Consider the following 15,058-nt stretch of genomic DNA (forward strand, 5'->3'; position numbering starts at 1 on the left):
CAAGTGCAAAAGTGCGAAAATAATCAAAGGTTACACTAACACACGAGTCGGATCCAAGTGATTCATCTTGTCTATCTGTTTTTATTTTTATTTTATTTTCAGCATTTTAAAGTGATTCATCTTGTCTATCTGTTTTTATTTTTATTTTATTTTCAGCATTTTAGTTAGTTTTATTTTCTTGGTTTAAAAATCTTTTTCTAACATTTTGATTTGATTAGACGTTGAGGATAAACTGGTACTAAAAGCTCTTGTGTCCTTGGACGACCTCGGTATCTTACCAACACTATACTACGTCCACGATGGGTGCACTTGCCAATATGTGTGTTTAGTGTTAGTAAATATCGTGTTTTATAAATTTAAAACTTGGCTAAAAGTGTAAAAAGGGCTTAAAATATACATCTAAAATATATACACACTGACACGCATCAAGTTTTTGGCGCCGTTGCCGGGGACACAAGGATTTTAAGAAAGTTAGGAATCAACGGCCTAATCATTTTTTTTATTTTTTTTATTTTTTTTAGGATTTTCTTAAATTTTTTATTTTCTTTTTATTTTTTTAGGATTTTCTTAATTTTTCAGCTTCTGCAGAGCTCAGCACGGGCTGTGCCTAGTCGGACACGGGCCGTGCCCAGCAGTGTTACTGGCAGTTTTTAATTTTCCGAGTTACAGAAGGCTGACCACGGGGCCGTGTCGGTGCAACACGGGGCCGTGTCCAACTTTCCAGTAACAGGGATCCGGAAAACAATCACTGTAACTCCGACTACGGGTCGTGTTCACTGAGCACGGGGCCGTGGTGAACTTTCTGACCAACATTCTTTTTTGTTTTTGTTGCAGGACTTGGAACCAGACGCCACCTATACGTAGTGTATGAGCTCCAGTTCTAATAAAGACATAAAAGAACCTCTAGAAGAACCCGAACGCTTTCTCAAAAAAAGACTAAAAGCTAAAAACCAAGGGAAGGTTTCGGGGGACCCACCTCCAATGGCGGACCAACGTACCCTCATGGATTACCTATGACCCACCGTAGGTAATCTCAGCGCCGCTATCAATGCACCGAATGTCGAAGCCAACAACTTCGAACTTCGGCCACATTTGATACAGATGCTTCAAAACTCTGCAACCTTTCATGGGCTTGCGGACGAGGATCCCCATCTACATATTACTAATTTCTTAGAGATATGTGATACCTTTCGGATCAATGGAGCATCAAATGACGCCATCCGCCTTTGAATGTTTCCATTTTCACTAAAAGACCGAGCAAAAGCTTGGCTTAACGCCCTCCCAGTTGGCTCGGTAAACACCTGGGATGAAGTAGCCCAAAAATTTCTATATAAGTATTTCCCTCCCGCTAAAACGGCTAAATTAATGACTGAAATTAATACCTACTCGCAAGAGGAGGGGGAATCCTTATATGAAACTTGGGAAAGGTTCAAGGAGCTATTACGAAAGTGTCCCCATCATGGTCTTGCGGTGTGGCAACAAGTATCCACTTTCTATAATGGATTGTTGCCACATACTAAACAAACACTTGACTCTAGCTCCGGGGGACTTTTAGGTAATCGCCTCCCGCATGAAATATATAATCAAACTGAGGAAATTGCTCAAACCAATTTCCAGTGGCACACTCCCCGAGGCAATAAATCTATTGCCCCGGGCACCCATAAGGTTGATGAAAGCACTTCTTTACAAGCCCAAATCGAGGCCCTCTTCTAAAATTAAAAAGTTAGAAATGACAAAAACAGTCTCGGTTATGGCTTGTGAAGGGTGTGGTGGGCCACATGAAAATTGGAGTTGTATGAAAGAAACAGATGATCAACCAGAATCGGTAAACTACATTGATAATAGACCTAGGTCGTCGGGTCCTCCAACGGGCACCTACAACCAAGGATGGTGTAACCACCCTAACCTTGGTTGGAGAGAGCCCGGCAATAGTAGTAACCAACAAAGCCTAAACCAACGAACAAACTTTCAACAACCAAGAAATGAGTCACAAAATTTCCCTCCACAACAAGGTGGACGAGAAAGGCTTGAAGATACTATATCTCGCCTCATCTCCGACCCTGAAAAGAAAAACTCGGATAGGTTTCTACAATTAGAATCAAATTTTAGAAATCAACAAGCTAGTATACAAAGCATCGAAAAACAAATAAATCAACTAGCCCAAAATTTCCCCGAGAGACCGCAAGGCGCGTTACCAAGTAATACCGAAACAAACCCAAAAGCACAAGTTCATCTCATAACGTTACGAAACCGTACCGTGGGTCCCGCGGAAGGGCCACCGCCTACTGAGGAGATCGCAACACCGCCCCAACAAGAGAAGGTTTCTCCTCCATCACCAGAGCCCACTCAGGCTCCTCCGGTTCCATACCCCGGTAGGTTAATCCGTCAAAAGACCAATGAGCAATTCGCAAAATTCGAAAGTCTACTAAAATAATTGCATGTCAACATTCCTTTCATTGACGTCCTAACCCAAATGCCTAAATACTTAAAATTCATGAGGGACTTCCTCACTCATAAAAGGAAAATTGAATCATTGCAATTAGTTAACTTAGGCGAAGAATGCTCCGCCCTCGTACTCAACAGACTCCCCCAAAAGAAGATTGATCCCGGAAGCTTCACAATTCCTTGCTCGATTGGGGACTCCCCCATTCGTAATGCACTAGCTGACCTTGGGGCTAGCATTAACCTCATGCCCGCATCAATGTTCAAAAGACTCGGCTTAGGAAAAACGAGTCCTACAAAGATGAGTATACAACTTGCTGATCGATCCGTCAAATTCCCGCAAGGTGTCGTTGAAAATCTACTAGTCAAAGTCGACAATTTCGTCTACCCGGCCGACTTTGTCATACTTGATATGGAAGAAGACACCGAAGTCCCCCTCATACTAGGGAGGCCATTTCTAGCCACCACACAAGCAGTGGTAGACATGAATGACGGAACACTCACTTTAAAATATGGGGATAAGGAAGTGAAGTTCGGGGTTGGGAAGAGAATAGAGGACGATGACCCGGTCAATTACATGAAGGTTATTGATTCGAGTTTGGATGATGCTCTCCGACGATGCAACATGGGATGCAAAACATCCCACTCGGAAAACATATAACCTCACCTTGGGTCTAGCCAAGGACCCTTATAAACATGGCGCACCACGGAGGCATTCCGCGGAACTATCCTTAGTTTAGTTTAATCTTTTAGTTTTAATTTGCAGAAATAAAACACACTCGGGATGGTCAAGGATAACAAGGGAAATGAGAAACATAGCTCCATGCACGAAAACAGGGTCATTCGACAACAATTTCTTCATTACAGTAAGCTCAGCACGGGCCGTGTCCGCCCAACACGGCCCCGTGCTGCACAGTCTGCAACAATTCGCCCAGTTCAGGTAACTGGACACGGGGCCGTGTTCACTGAACACGCCCCCGTGCCCAGGCTTCTGTTCCTTTTCTTAAATTTTTGTCGCTGGTACCTGAACACGGGGCCGTGTCCAGACTGCCAGTAACATAAAATTTTGCTTTTAACACCATTTTACACATTCAATCAACCTAAAAACTTATTTTTGGGACACTTTGAGGACAATGTGTAATTTAAGTGTGGGGGAGGGGATGCTAAAACCTTGAATTTTGCAAGTCCTAATAACAAGCCTTACACAAAACTCTATTGGAACCGCTAATCACCCCAAATTTTTTCCAAAAGTTTTCATTTTTTTTACTTGTCTAAGTTTAAGTTGGGAATTCAAGTCTTAATAAGGTTATATTTTTACAAATTTACAACCGATAGCGTCGTGATAAAAAGAACCAACATAAGAAAATTATGACAAGGCATGACAAACTTAGTTAAAATTTGATTATATATACTTGATCACATAAAAAACCCTTTTCCCACAAAAGTGAGTTTTGAGCCTTTAACGAGCATACAAATATATATCTTTACACTAAATGCTCATTTTTTGTTTCTTGTGTGAATAGCCGCTTAGATCGTACGACTCTAGAACTTGCCACAACAGTACATTCCCGGTCCTTACCAACTTAAACCCGAGTAAGTAAATGATGGAGGCATTAGGACTAACCCTTTTTCATTCTACACCATTATTTTTCATTTTTTTACCACCTACCCAAAATCCCCCTAGTTAACCCCTTTGAGCCTAAACTTATTCATTTCTTAACCCAAAACAACCCTTTTTACCCACCTAAACCTTTTTATTTTTAACCCTTTTTTTGTAACAACGTTCGGTTCTCTTATGACTTTCAAAAAAAAATAAATAAAAAAATAATTATTATTCTATCTTGATGAAACCAAACAAACAAACAAGGTTTATCAAAAATAACTTTGTTTAAACAATTCATCAAAATAAAATAAAAATATGAAAAAAAATAATAATAAAAGTCTTTCAAACCGACGTTTGTTACGCCTTTCGTCCTTTTTACTAACCACTAACCCAACCACCCGCCTTTAGCCCAAGCCTAACCCTTCACCCATAAAGTCCTCTTGATATTTACAAAGGTATATAGTTAAAAAGGAGGAGGATTGATTGCTTGGCAAGCTTATGGTAGGAGTAAGTTCCATGCCGCTCTCGAGTGATTCACTACAAATACACCTTCGGCCGAGTGTTGAGTGATCCCCCGTGAGGTATGTGAACTTGTATATAAAAAAGATTTTAAAAAGGTATGTTATGCCTCTAATAAGTAATTTATCTTAAGAAACGTTCTTAATAAATCATGCCGACTAGGATTGTAAATAAATAAAAATAAAACCTCAATAAAGAATCTTGGAAATCCCGACACTCTATGACAAGCCCAAAAACCTTCTCTTCTACCCATTCCATTTGGGAGTGAATAAAGCCACATTATAAAGAGTTTTGCTTGAGGACAAGCAAAGATTCAAGTGTGGGGGTATTTGATATGCACAAAATGCAACATATAAATTATATCAATTGTGGCATAAAACTAACCCTTTTTAGTACTAATGTTGGAAAAAGTGTGCTTTTGTCTTCCTTTTGTATTTACAGGATTAAATGAGCTCAAATTAACAAAAGAAGCAAAAAGACAGCAAAATCTAACATAAATACAAGAAAAGGAACAAAAGTGGAATGCCCGACCCCTCGACATCATCTTCCCAAGCAAAACTAAGAAAACAGAAGACTGAACACGCCCCGTGCTCAGCGAGCACGGGGCCGTGCCCAAGTAGCAGCAGAAAAGACAAACCTTTAAAAGCTTCTACTGCCCACCACGGGACCGTGCCCAGCGGACACGGGGGCGTGGTCAACTTCCTGCAGAGGCATTTATTGTAATTGCGAATTACAATTAATGAAGAGAGAGACGAGGATGGATACGGGGCCGTGCCCAACGGGCACGGGGCCGTGCCCGAGCTTCTGTTTAGCCTATAAATAGGAGTGTTTGGAGCCATTTCAACTCATCCCTTGGCACACCACCTCTCTCACACTTCACCCACCACCCACCACTACCATAACACCATCATCCACCACCATCATCCATTGTCCATCATAGAGTGTGTGAGTCGTCTCGGGATCCAAGATTGATCATAAGATTTCCTGACAATCAAAGGCCATGTTTGCCTAAGTCTCTTACATCACTTGGTGAAGACAAGTGTTTAGTGTAATACTTTTTATTTTTTAATCTTTTGCACTTTTTAATTGGTTTTGTATTAATGACTTTAATTACTAGTTTCTTATGTTGAAGGTGATTCTTCCTTATCGTTTGTCCGTGGTGTCTTGGCATTATTTTACTGTCTATATAAAATAAAAGATTTTCACCATACATATCTCCACGGTCTATATGGAGGTATGTTGGCTACCTGGTCGGGGGTTAAGGGAACGGTTTGGTAAGAGTCTTGCCATTGTTCAGTGTATTGATCCTGCAAAGGACCTGGGTCAAATTTAGTAGGACCTCCTTCAATATCCAAAGGTATTGGATGGCGGGGGTCCAAACTCTTTGATCCCCTCATAAGTTAAACTACTATTAAAACTTTAACCCAGCTACTTAGGACTGTATTCCTGCTGACTCAGACTACTTAGCTGAGGGTAACATCGCCTTCAAAAGAGGGGCCTACCACATTATGCATTAATAACTTAATTAATTATCTTTCAATAATCCGACCCTTTAGGATTGTATCCTTGCTGACTCAAACTACTGGGTTGAGGGTAACGTCGCCTTCAAAAGAGGGGCCTACTACAACAACTAAGATAATCTCTTAAACAAGTGCAAAAGTGCGAAAATAATCAAAGGTTACACTAACACACGAGTCGGATCCAAGTGATTCATCTTGTCTATCTGTTTTTATTTTTATTTTATTTTCAGCATTTTAGTTAGTTTTATTTTCTTGGTTTAAAAATATTTTTCTAACATTTTGATTTGATTAGACGTTGAGGATAAACCAGTACTAAAAGCTCTTGTGTCCTTGGACGACCCCGGTATCTTACCAACACTATACTACGTCGACAATGGGTGCACTTGCCCATATGTGTGTTTAGTGTTAGTAAATATCGTGTTTTATAAATTTAAAACTTGGCTAAAAGTGTAAAAAGAGCTTAAAATATACATCTAAAATATATACACACTGAAACGCATCAGACCCTAGTTCTTTTAAAGTCTTTCGAAGAAACAGCTACAAAGTTACTGACTGTGTGGCGCAGATCAAACTTAAAGCTATCTTAGGTACTACAAAATTTTCCATTTATGGTTTTATTGAAGCTCACAACCATGGATTGGTTAAGAAGGAAAATCTAGACTTTACCAGAAAACAGAGGAAACTTAGTTACGATAACCAGAGGTTCATTCACAAACTAAGTTTGAACAAGATTGGCCCTAATGTCGCGCATAAGATTCGAGCTTCGTTAAAGGGTGGGCCCATAACGTAGAAGGAACTATAGTAGAATTCAAAATTTTCACTAGAGATTACGGTCTTTTATTGGCAAGAGAGATGCAGAAATGGTGGTTGATACGTTAAAAGCCCGTGTGATAAATCTGCCAAATTTCTTTTCTGAATGTGTTGTGGTTGATGGTGAGTTAAGATCGCTGTTCTGGGCTGATGATGTATCTAGATGCAATTACGAAGCCTTCGGAGATGTGTTAGGGTTTGACAACGTATCATACGAATTAGGAAGTGTTTTTTCGTAACAATCCATAACGTTATTCTGTTGTAATGCATTCGTGTAATACTGCTTCCATTGTGTTATGTAAATGTATTACTTATATTATTACACATGAATCGTAAATGATACAGATAAATGTCATATGATAATACGGTTGTATGTCTTTCAATATACAAGTGTTATAGTTGTGTATTATATTCACTCTTTGTGTGTCATATTCATATGCGTAGTATAAATGACAAATATGGTGTTACATGTAGTGTAATACACAGGTGTCATAGTTGTGTATTTTGGTCCACATGTGTTGCATAAATGATACGAAAACTGTGGTTACAATCAGTGACGTTATTCTGTTGTAGTGCATCTATGTAATAATGATTTCATTTTATTAATACATGTATTACTGATATTATGTTTGTCATATTACACTAAATTCAGTGATTTATGTTGTTTTGAAGGTATAACATGATATTTGTTTCGTTTACCGGTGTTGATCACCATAAAAAAGTGTGTTACGTTTGGTGTTGGGCTATTATACGATGAAACAATTGGCTCTTACACATGGTTGCTTAACACATTCCTTAAAGCTCATAACAATAAGCAACCAACTTTGGTGTTGACCGATTAGGATGCTGCGATGAAACAAGCAGTTTCTCTTGTATTCAATCAGTCTATTCACCGACTGTGTATGTGTCATATTGTTAGGAAAATCCTGCAAAGGTATAATACTATTTTTACACACATTCAACTCCATATGTGTAATAGTTGTATACTTTCAAGTCATTTATTTATGTCCGTGCTGTTTTATTTTCAGATTGCAGGTGATGTATTGGAAAATGTAGACTTGAGAGCTGCTATACATAAGCTGGTGTGGAATTTATTTATCACACATGAAGAATTTGAAGTAAGATGGAAATTGCTTACTGAAGGGTTACATTTGAAATAAAATAATTGGCTGAATGAGATGTATGATATTAGGGATCAATGGGTTCCGTGTTATTTTAGAGATGTGCACATGTGTTGTCTAATGAAAACTACTTTGAGGTGTGAGAGCTTGAATTCCCTTTTAAAACCAATTCTAGTGGAACCAACACACTTGTGCAATTCTTGATGTGTTCGACACAGCCATTGATGGGCAACGGTACACTCAACGCAAACTGGATTTCAAAAGTAACACAATAGCACCATCAATGCCGAAGAGCGTACCTATAGAAAGACATGCTTTGGAATTATATACACATACGTTGTTTTGGAGGTGCAAAAAGAGATTTATAGAGGCATGACATTCTGCTATATTTGTCGCAGCCCCCGACCCCTACCCCAGGAGTGGGAGCCGCGAGAACGCAGAGCTGGTGGTATCGGTGTTTATTAATTTGGCAGCGGAATTTAAAACATCAGGATCGTAGTTAGGAAATAAATCTTAGAGTTTCAAAACACCAAAGTTTTATAATAAATAAATGGGATAAAACCCATGTTCCATTTATAATACATTTATAGGGATAAACCCTAATTATTGAAAACATAATCTCCTTTTTTGTTTAGGTAACTTTTATAGCCTCTTCTTTAAGCCTTCAGTGCTCCATAGCTGGCTTCTTATAACTTCACATTAAGTTACCTGAAACGGGTTTTTAAAAAGGTTTTATCAGCAAGAAATACTGGCGAGTGTCACACCTTGACTTTTACGGAAGCGTGTTACGTGTGACTTGCTTAATATCATTGCATTCAACCATAACAAACAACTATATGATAGAAACCATGATGTTCATCCATTGAAGAGTTTCAAAATAATACAACCATCATTGTTTAACACGAAACCAAGACATCAAGTTCATAATACAAACCATTCAATTGTTTAAAGTTCCATAAAGGACTTGACACAAAAGACACTAAAATAAACGAGGCTTTGAACCATGTATCCTATCAAGGATAAAATACACGATTCAAACCCTTTAACACTGGATGACATCGTTTATTGTAGACTCAACTTGAAAACCTTCAACACCCGCTGTTATGGGTGAAATTCTGAGCCCATATCCTGGATAATATCTTAAATTATATCTTGATTATATGATAAATATTCATACCCAGGATACTGACTCAGGATATTGGTAACATCCTGATGTGGTATCCTGAGGATTACTAACGGATTATGTGCAGGAGTACGAGCTCAAGTTTGCAACGTTCATGAAGACCTCTTCCCCTGAAGACTCGGTCCAAGTTGTTCGAAGAAAGACGTTGAGGCCGCGTTACTTGGTCTCCAACGTTAACTAAGGAATATTCGCTGGCATCCCCCGTTTTTAGGAGATTTTATTTTTGTTTCATAGCTATAAATATACAGATAAACCAAATCAAATAGGACATCACACTCACTACTCTTGAGTTCTCATACTTTCTCTCGCAACTCTCACTTTCTGAAAAAGCATTGTAACACTTAGTAGCGATCTGGTCAATATCCTGCACTGTATCCTGACATTTGAAGTAATAAGAAGAACAAGGCAGCTCGATTGTCAGCTCCCGAGGTTTTGTGCCGGTGATCTAGATTGATCAAGGGCTTTACTTGTACATCTCGTGTCACCCTTTACTTTTTGCTCATTTTTTTTATTATAGATATAGCTCGATATCCTGAGCTATATCCTGAAATTGTTTTCGCAAACAACTAAATCAGCATATTTTCGATACACATTCTTAACACACTACCTAACGTAACTAATTTGATCACTAAATTGCTTAGGTAATTTTTGACCAAAACAATTTGGCGCCCACCGTGGGGCAAGTGGTGCTATTTCTACTAAAAGCTTTTGCAAAATCATTACATGGTTTTCTATTTTTAAAACTTTTTGCTACACTATTTTCAATGACCTCAAGATCAAACATGAGCTCTTCTACCACGTCTGCTACAACCTCTGCAACAATTGGTTCGTTGCTTCCACCACCTCCTCCAAGGACGCAAGCCTCTTCACAGCCTCAGGATATTATCCCCACTCGGAATGTTCATGGATCTACTCCTATTTTGGCCTCTAATGATGACATTCTAACTTTATTTGGTAGTATACAGGATCAGATGAAGCAACAGCAGGAGACCAACCAAATGCTAATGAGAGAGATACAACTCTTGAAATCCAGCTCAAGCAGGCCCGTTGAGGATGCTGTCACTCCCTTGCAGCCCAGAGCTCTGAACTTCAGTTCTGCAGCATATACTGAGGATAACAGGGGGAATATTGTGCCTAGCCATTCCCAGAGTCATATTCCTGAGATACCCTCTTCGGTTAGGGTGTCAACTGTGAGAAGTTCAGGATATGCTTCAGTATATGGCCAGAATCCTCAGACTGGTAACCTATCTAATAATAATAATACTCTTGCTACTAATGGTATTGGATCTTTGCAGGATGCAGGTATGACATCAGCACTTTCCAGGGAGCTTCAGAAGTTAAAGGACATGATATCCAGTGTACCTGGAGTAGTCCAGCCGATCCCAGAAGTATCCCAGGATAGCCACAAGATATCTTGGTTTGCATATCCTATATGTGATGCCGAAATCCCAAAGAGATTTCAAACCCCCAACATGAAGCTCTATGATGGGACCACAGATCCTGAAGAGCATATTGCTCAGCATAAGGAAAGGATGGAAATCAACCCTATCCCTCCAGATCTCAAAGAAGCATGCCTCTGCAAGGGTTTTGGTTCTACCTTAACAGGATCAGCCTTAAAATGGCTCTTAAATGTTCTTCCTCATTCAATTACATCATTTGCTCACTTAGTCAATTTATTTAATAGTCAATTTTCTTGCAGTCGAAGTTTTGAGAAACTAACCAGTGATCTCTACAGGATAACTCAGGGACCGTAGGAATCCTTGAGAGATTATGTGAACAAGTTTAGCCGGGAATCCTTAGATATCCCACATATTGATGTTGCAACAGCTGTGCAGGCTTTCAAGATGGGATTGCAAAAAGATTCTCAATTTTACCAGGATCTTGTAATGAACCCATGCAGGAACCTGGATGAAGCTCGGAACAAGGCTTTAAGATATATTCGACTGGAGGATGACAAAAAGATGCAAGAGAGGATGAATTCATCTTCAACCTACGAATCAACCAACAGGAAGTCGGAATCCTCGTACAAGCCATATCGTTCTAAGCCATATGGCAGGAATAACAGCAAGAAAGTGAATATTGTTGAAGACGAGGATCCTGAAGAGTATCCTGAATTATCAGAATATTGTTTTTCTGTTAATATATCTGAACTGATTTATGCTATGCAGGGTTTAGGAGACAAAGCAAGGTGGCCTAGGAAGAACCAACAAAAAGCTGATTGGAAGGATAAGTCCAAGTGGTGTGCTTCCATGAGGATTTCGGGCATGTTACTGAGGATTGCATTGCTCTAAGGAAAGAAATAAGCTATCTCCTAAGCAAGGGATATTTGAAGGATCTCCTGGGAAGAAAGAAGAATAAGGCTCAGGATACTGAGAAGGATCCCGAACGAGCAGCATCACCTCCTACGGATGCCAAGATAATTAACTTTATTTTTAGGAGGGTCCGATATCTATGGAACTTCTTATTCTGCAGCCAAAAGACATGCAAAGGAGGCTAAGGCCAAAAGGGGAGATAAGCCAACCAGGATGACGACCCTCACAACTGATAAAGTGATCACGTTCGACAGTGATGACAGGGATACTGTTCAGGATCCTCATCATGATGCTCTGGTAATAACGTTATATGTTGCTAATCATTTTGTACGCAGGATACTGGTGGATAATGGCAGCTCCGTCAACATAATTCAACTAGAGACATTAAAGAGGATGAATGTATCCCCGATGGATATCACTTCGAAATCCACTGTACTTGTTGGATTCAGTGGAGAGGCCAGGAATACTGTGGGAGAGATAAAATTGCCAGTTTATGTTGAAGGGGTCAACTCAATGCAACGCTTTTGTGTCATGGACTCTTTATCCTGCTATAATATTATATTGGGTAGGCCGTGGATCCATGATATAAAAGTTGTGCCGTCAACCTATCATCAATGCATCAAGATCCCTACCCCTTGGGGTAGTCAAAGTGGAAAGTGATCAACAGGAAGCAAAGGAGTGTTATTCTTCTTCGAAGAAATCCTCAACAAAGCCCAATGCAGCATAGCAATTAAAGATGCGAGCCCAGGATATCGTGGAGGCTTCAGAATAGGATGTTAAGAAAATTATTCTGGATCAGGATAATCAAGATATCTCGGTGCTCGTAGGAACCAATATCCCCTAGGATATTGAGAATCAGTTAACTAACTTTTTGAAATGCAGGATGTCAACATTTGCATGGAAGCATGAGGATATGATAGGTATTTCCAAAGATATTATCACTCACAAGCTTGGAATTGACAGGTTGTTCAAGCCTGTTCAGCAAATGAGAAGGATGTTTGCTCCTGAACGAAATACAATTATTCAAGAGGAAGTTGAAAGATTATTGAAGTCCAAGATGATCAGGGAGGTCAAATTTCCAAGATGGCTAGCAAATGTAGTTGTGGTGCAGAAGAAAAATGGGAAATGGAGAGTTTGTGTAGATTACACAGACTTGAACAAAGCTTGTCCCAAAGACCCATTTCCTCTACCTCATATTGACTCAATGGTGGATGCTACTGCCGGCCATGAGATGTTAACCTTCATGGATGCATCCTCCGGATTCCAGCAGATCCAAATGGAACCTTCAGACCAGGAGGATACTGCTTTCATGACACCAACAGGTATTTATTGTTATATTGCTATGCCTTTTGGTTTGAAAAATGCAGGTGCAACGTACCAAAGATTGGTGAACATGATGTTTAAAGACAAGCTGGGGGACACCATGGAGGTGTACATTGATGACATGGTAGTAAAATCTAAGAAGGCCGAGGATCACCTCCAGGATATTAAGGGAGCATTTGATATCCTGGATCAATATAACATGAAGTTAAATCCTGCCAAGTGCCATTTTGGAGTGGGGGCAGGAAAGTTTTTAGGATATATGGTGACTAAAATAGGGATAGAAGCAAGCCCAGAACAGATCAAAGCCATCTTGGATATCAAGTCACCTTCGAACATGAAAGATGTACAAAGACTAACGGTACGAGTAGCAGCATTAAACATATTTATCTCAAGATCCTCGGAAAAATGCAAGGAATTTTACGATATGCTGAAGAAAAATAAGAAATTCGAATGGGGAGAGAAGCACGAAGCAGCCTTGCAGGATTTGAAGCAATATCTTTCAACTGCACCTCTATTGATGAAGCCTGAGGATGGTGAACCATTATCCCTGTTACTCGAAGTATCAGGGAATGTCGTAAGTGCTGTTCTTGTAAAGGATCATGAAGGTCAGCAGTATCCTGTCTATTATGTTAGTAAAAGTTTAATAGATGCTGAAACTAGATATTCTCATTTAGAAAAATTAATATTAGCCCTAGTTATGGCATCAACAAAGCTTAGACATTATTTTGAGACACATAGGATTCATGTTAAAACCAATTATCCTGTTAAAATGTGCTAAGGAAACCTGAGATGTCAGGTAGAATGGCTAAGTGGTCAGTAAAACTAAGTGCCTATGATCTAGTATATGAACCTAGAAATGCCATAAAGTCTCAGGCTCTAGCTGACTTTGTGGCTGATTTTAGTAGTGATATTCAAAATGAAGTAGACCTAGAATGTCACACCCCCAAAATCCACACGCGGAGTATCACCGCATGGAGGCGTGACTGACCAGGATCCAGCCACCAATCATATTGAACAATATAAATTAAGTATATAAAAGTCCAATCCAATCAATATAATTGGTGTCAAAACAATTCAACCAAGTTAAGGTTATCAGCGGAAGCATAAAGTTTAAAACCCAAAACATAAACTAAAGGTTCATAAGTTTAATATGGAACTCAACAGTCCATGTCCCACAACGTCCACGCCTCCTCGTGCAAGCTCCTGAAATACCTAACGACCTGCAAGGCATGTAACAGAGAGTCAACAACTAGTTGAGCGAGTTCACAGTTAATAGTTCAGTAATCGTAATAGTATAGTAAGCCTGGTGTTGGTTCATTAAGTCATGTGTCGTATTAGTTCGTATCGCGGCCCTCTAGGCATGTATGCGAAGATTAGGGAAAGTTCCCAAGTATTCTAGACTAGGTATATTTGTATCACGGCCACCCGGCATGTGTGCGAAGTTTAGTGTATAGTTCGCGGCCTTCCTAGGCATGTGTGCGAAGATTAGTCATATTATCGCGGCCAACCCTGGCGTGTATGCGAAGATCAGTTCTATATGTATCACTAGTCTAGTAGTATCTTATCAATAACCTTCCTCACCCGAGGATCATATCACTAATTTCCATTATCTAGGTAAGTACAAGTAAATAATCAAATCCCATTCCCACCCTGGGAACCCCATGCCTTGTGGAAAGTGTGAACTCACCTTTGCTTTGCTCGGTAGATAAAGCATTTGTCCTAAGTTGGTCAACCATATCCTGTTATGGTTAACATTTATTAGGACGCTAAACCAGTAATCACGTATAAGCTACACGTATCTAACACGTATCTGTCGAGTAGCGTACTAGTAATTCTCATCTCGTATTTTAATCCAGCAGTGTACAAGTAGTAATAATTAGTTATACTAAACATGTACACACAACATCATACCAGTAACAGTTAAACATGTATACATTGAACAGTAAAAGTGCGTGAATCTGCGAAGGCATTGGGCTACCTTAGTGTGCGGCCCACTAATTAAGCCCAAGACCAGTGTGGCCCAAAATAAAAGTCGGTTTGTATATTTTTAAGAAAGGTTAATGTGCGATTGCTGACACCTTGTGCGGCCAAAAACAATTTATTCCACAATTCCAATTAAAGTGGGCCAGCCAATAATGTGTGATCAGATGTGTACGGTCATATCATACATTCCTTTCATCATCCAAATTCCACCGAAAAGATAGATCATAATTCATTCATTCCAT

The 15,058-nt window shown here is 39.5% G+C and overlaps 1 non-coding gene across 1 annotated transcript; it reads right to left on the reverse strand.

Moving 5' to 3' along the window:
• Positions 1–1,359: 1,359 nt before the first annotated feature.
• LOC118481496 lies at positions 1,360–1,466 on the reverse strand. The gene has a single exon (XR_004865705.1). It is a non-coding gene; the product is annotated as a small nucleolar RNA R71 (small nucleolar RNA).
• Between the last annotated feature and the right edge of the window lie 13,592 nt (positions 1,467–15,058).

Source organism: Helianthus annuus, chromosome 8 (genome assembly GCF_002127325.2).
Source record: "Helianthus annuus cultivar XRQ/B chromosome 8, HanXRQr2.0-SUNRISE, whole genome shotgun sequence".
Taxonomy (NCBI): domain Eukaryota; kingdom Viridiplantae; phylum Streptophyta; class Magnoliopsida; order Asterales; family Asteraceae; genus Helianthus; species Helianthus annuus.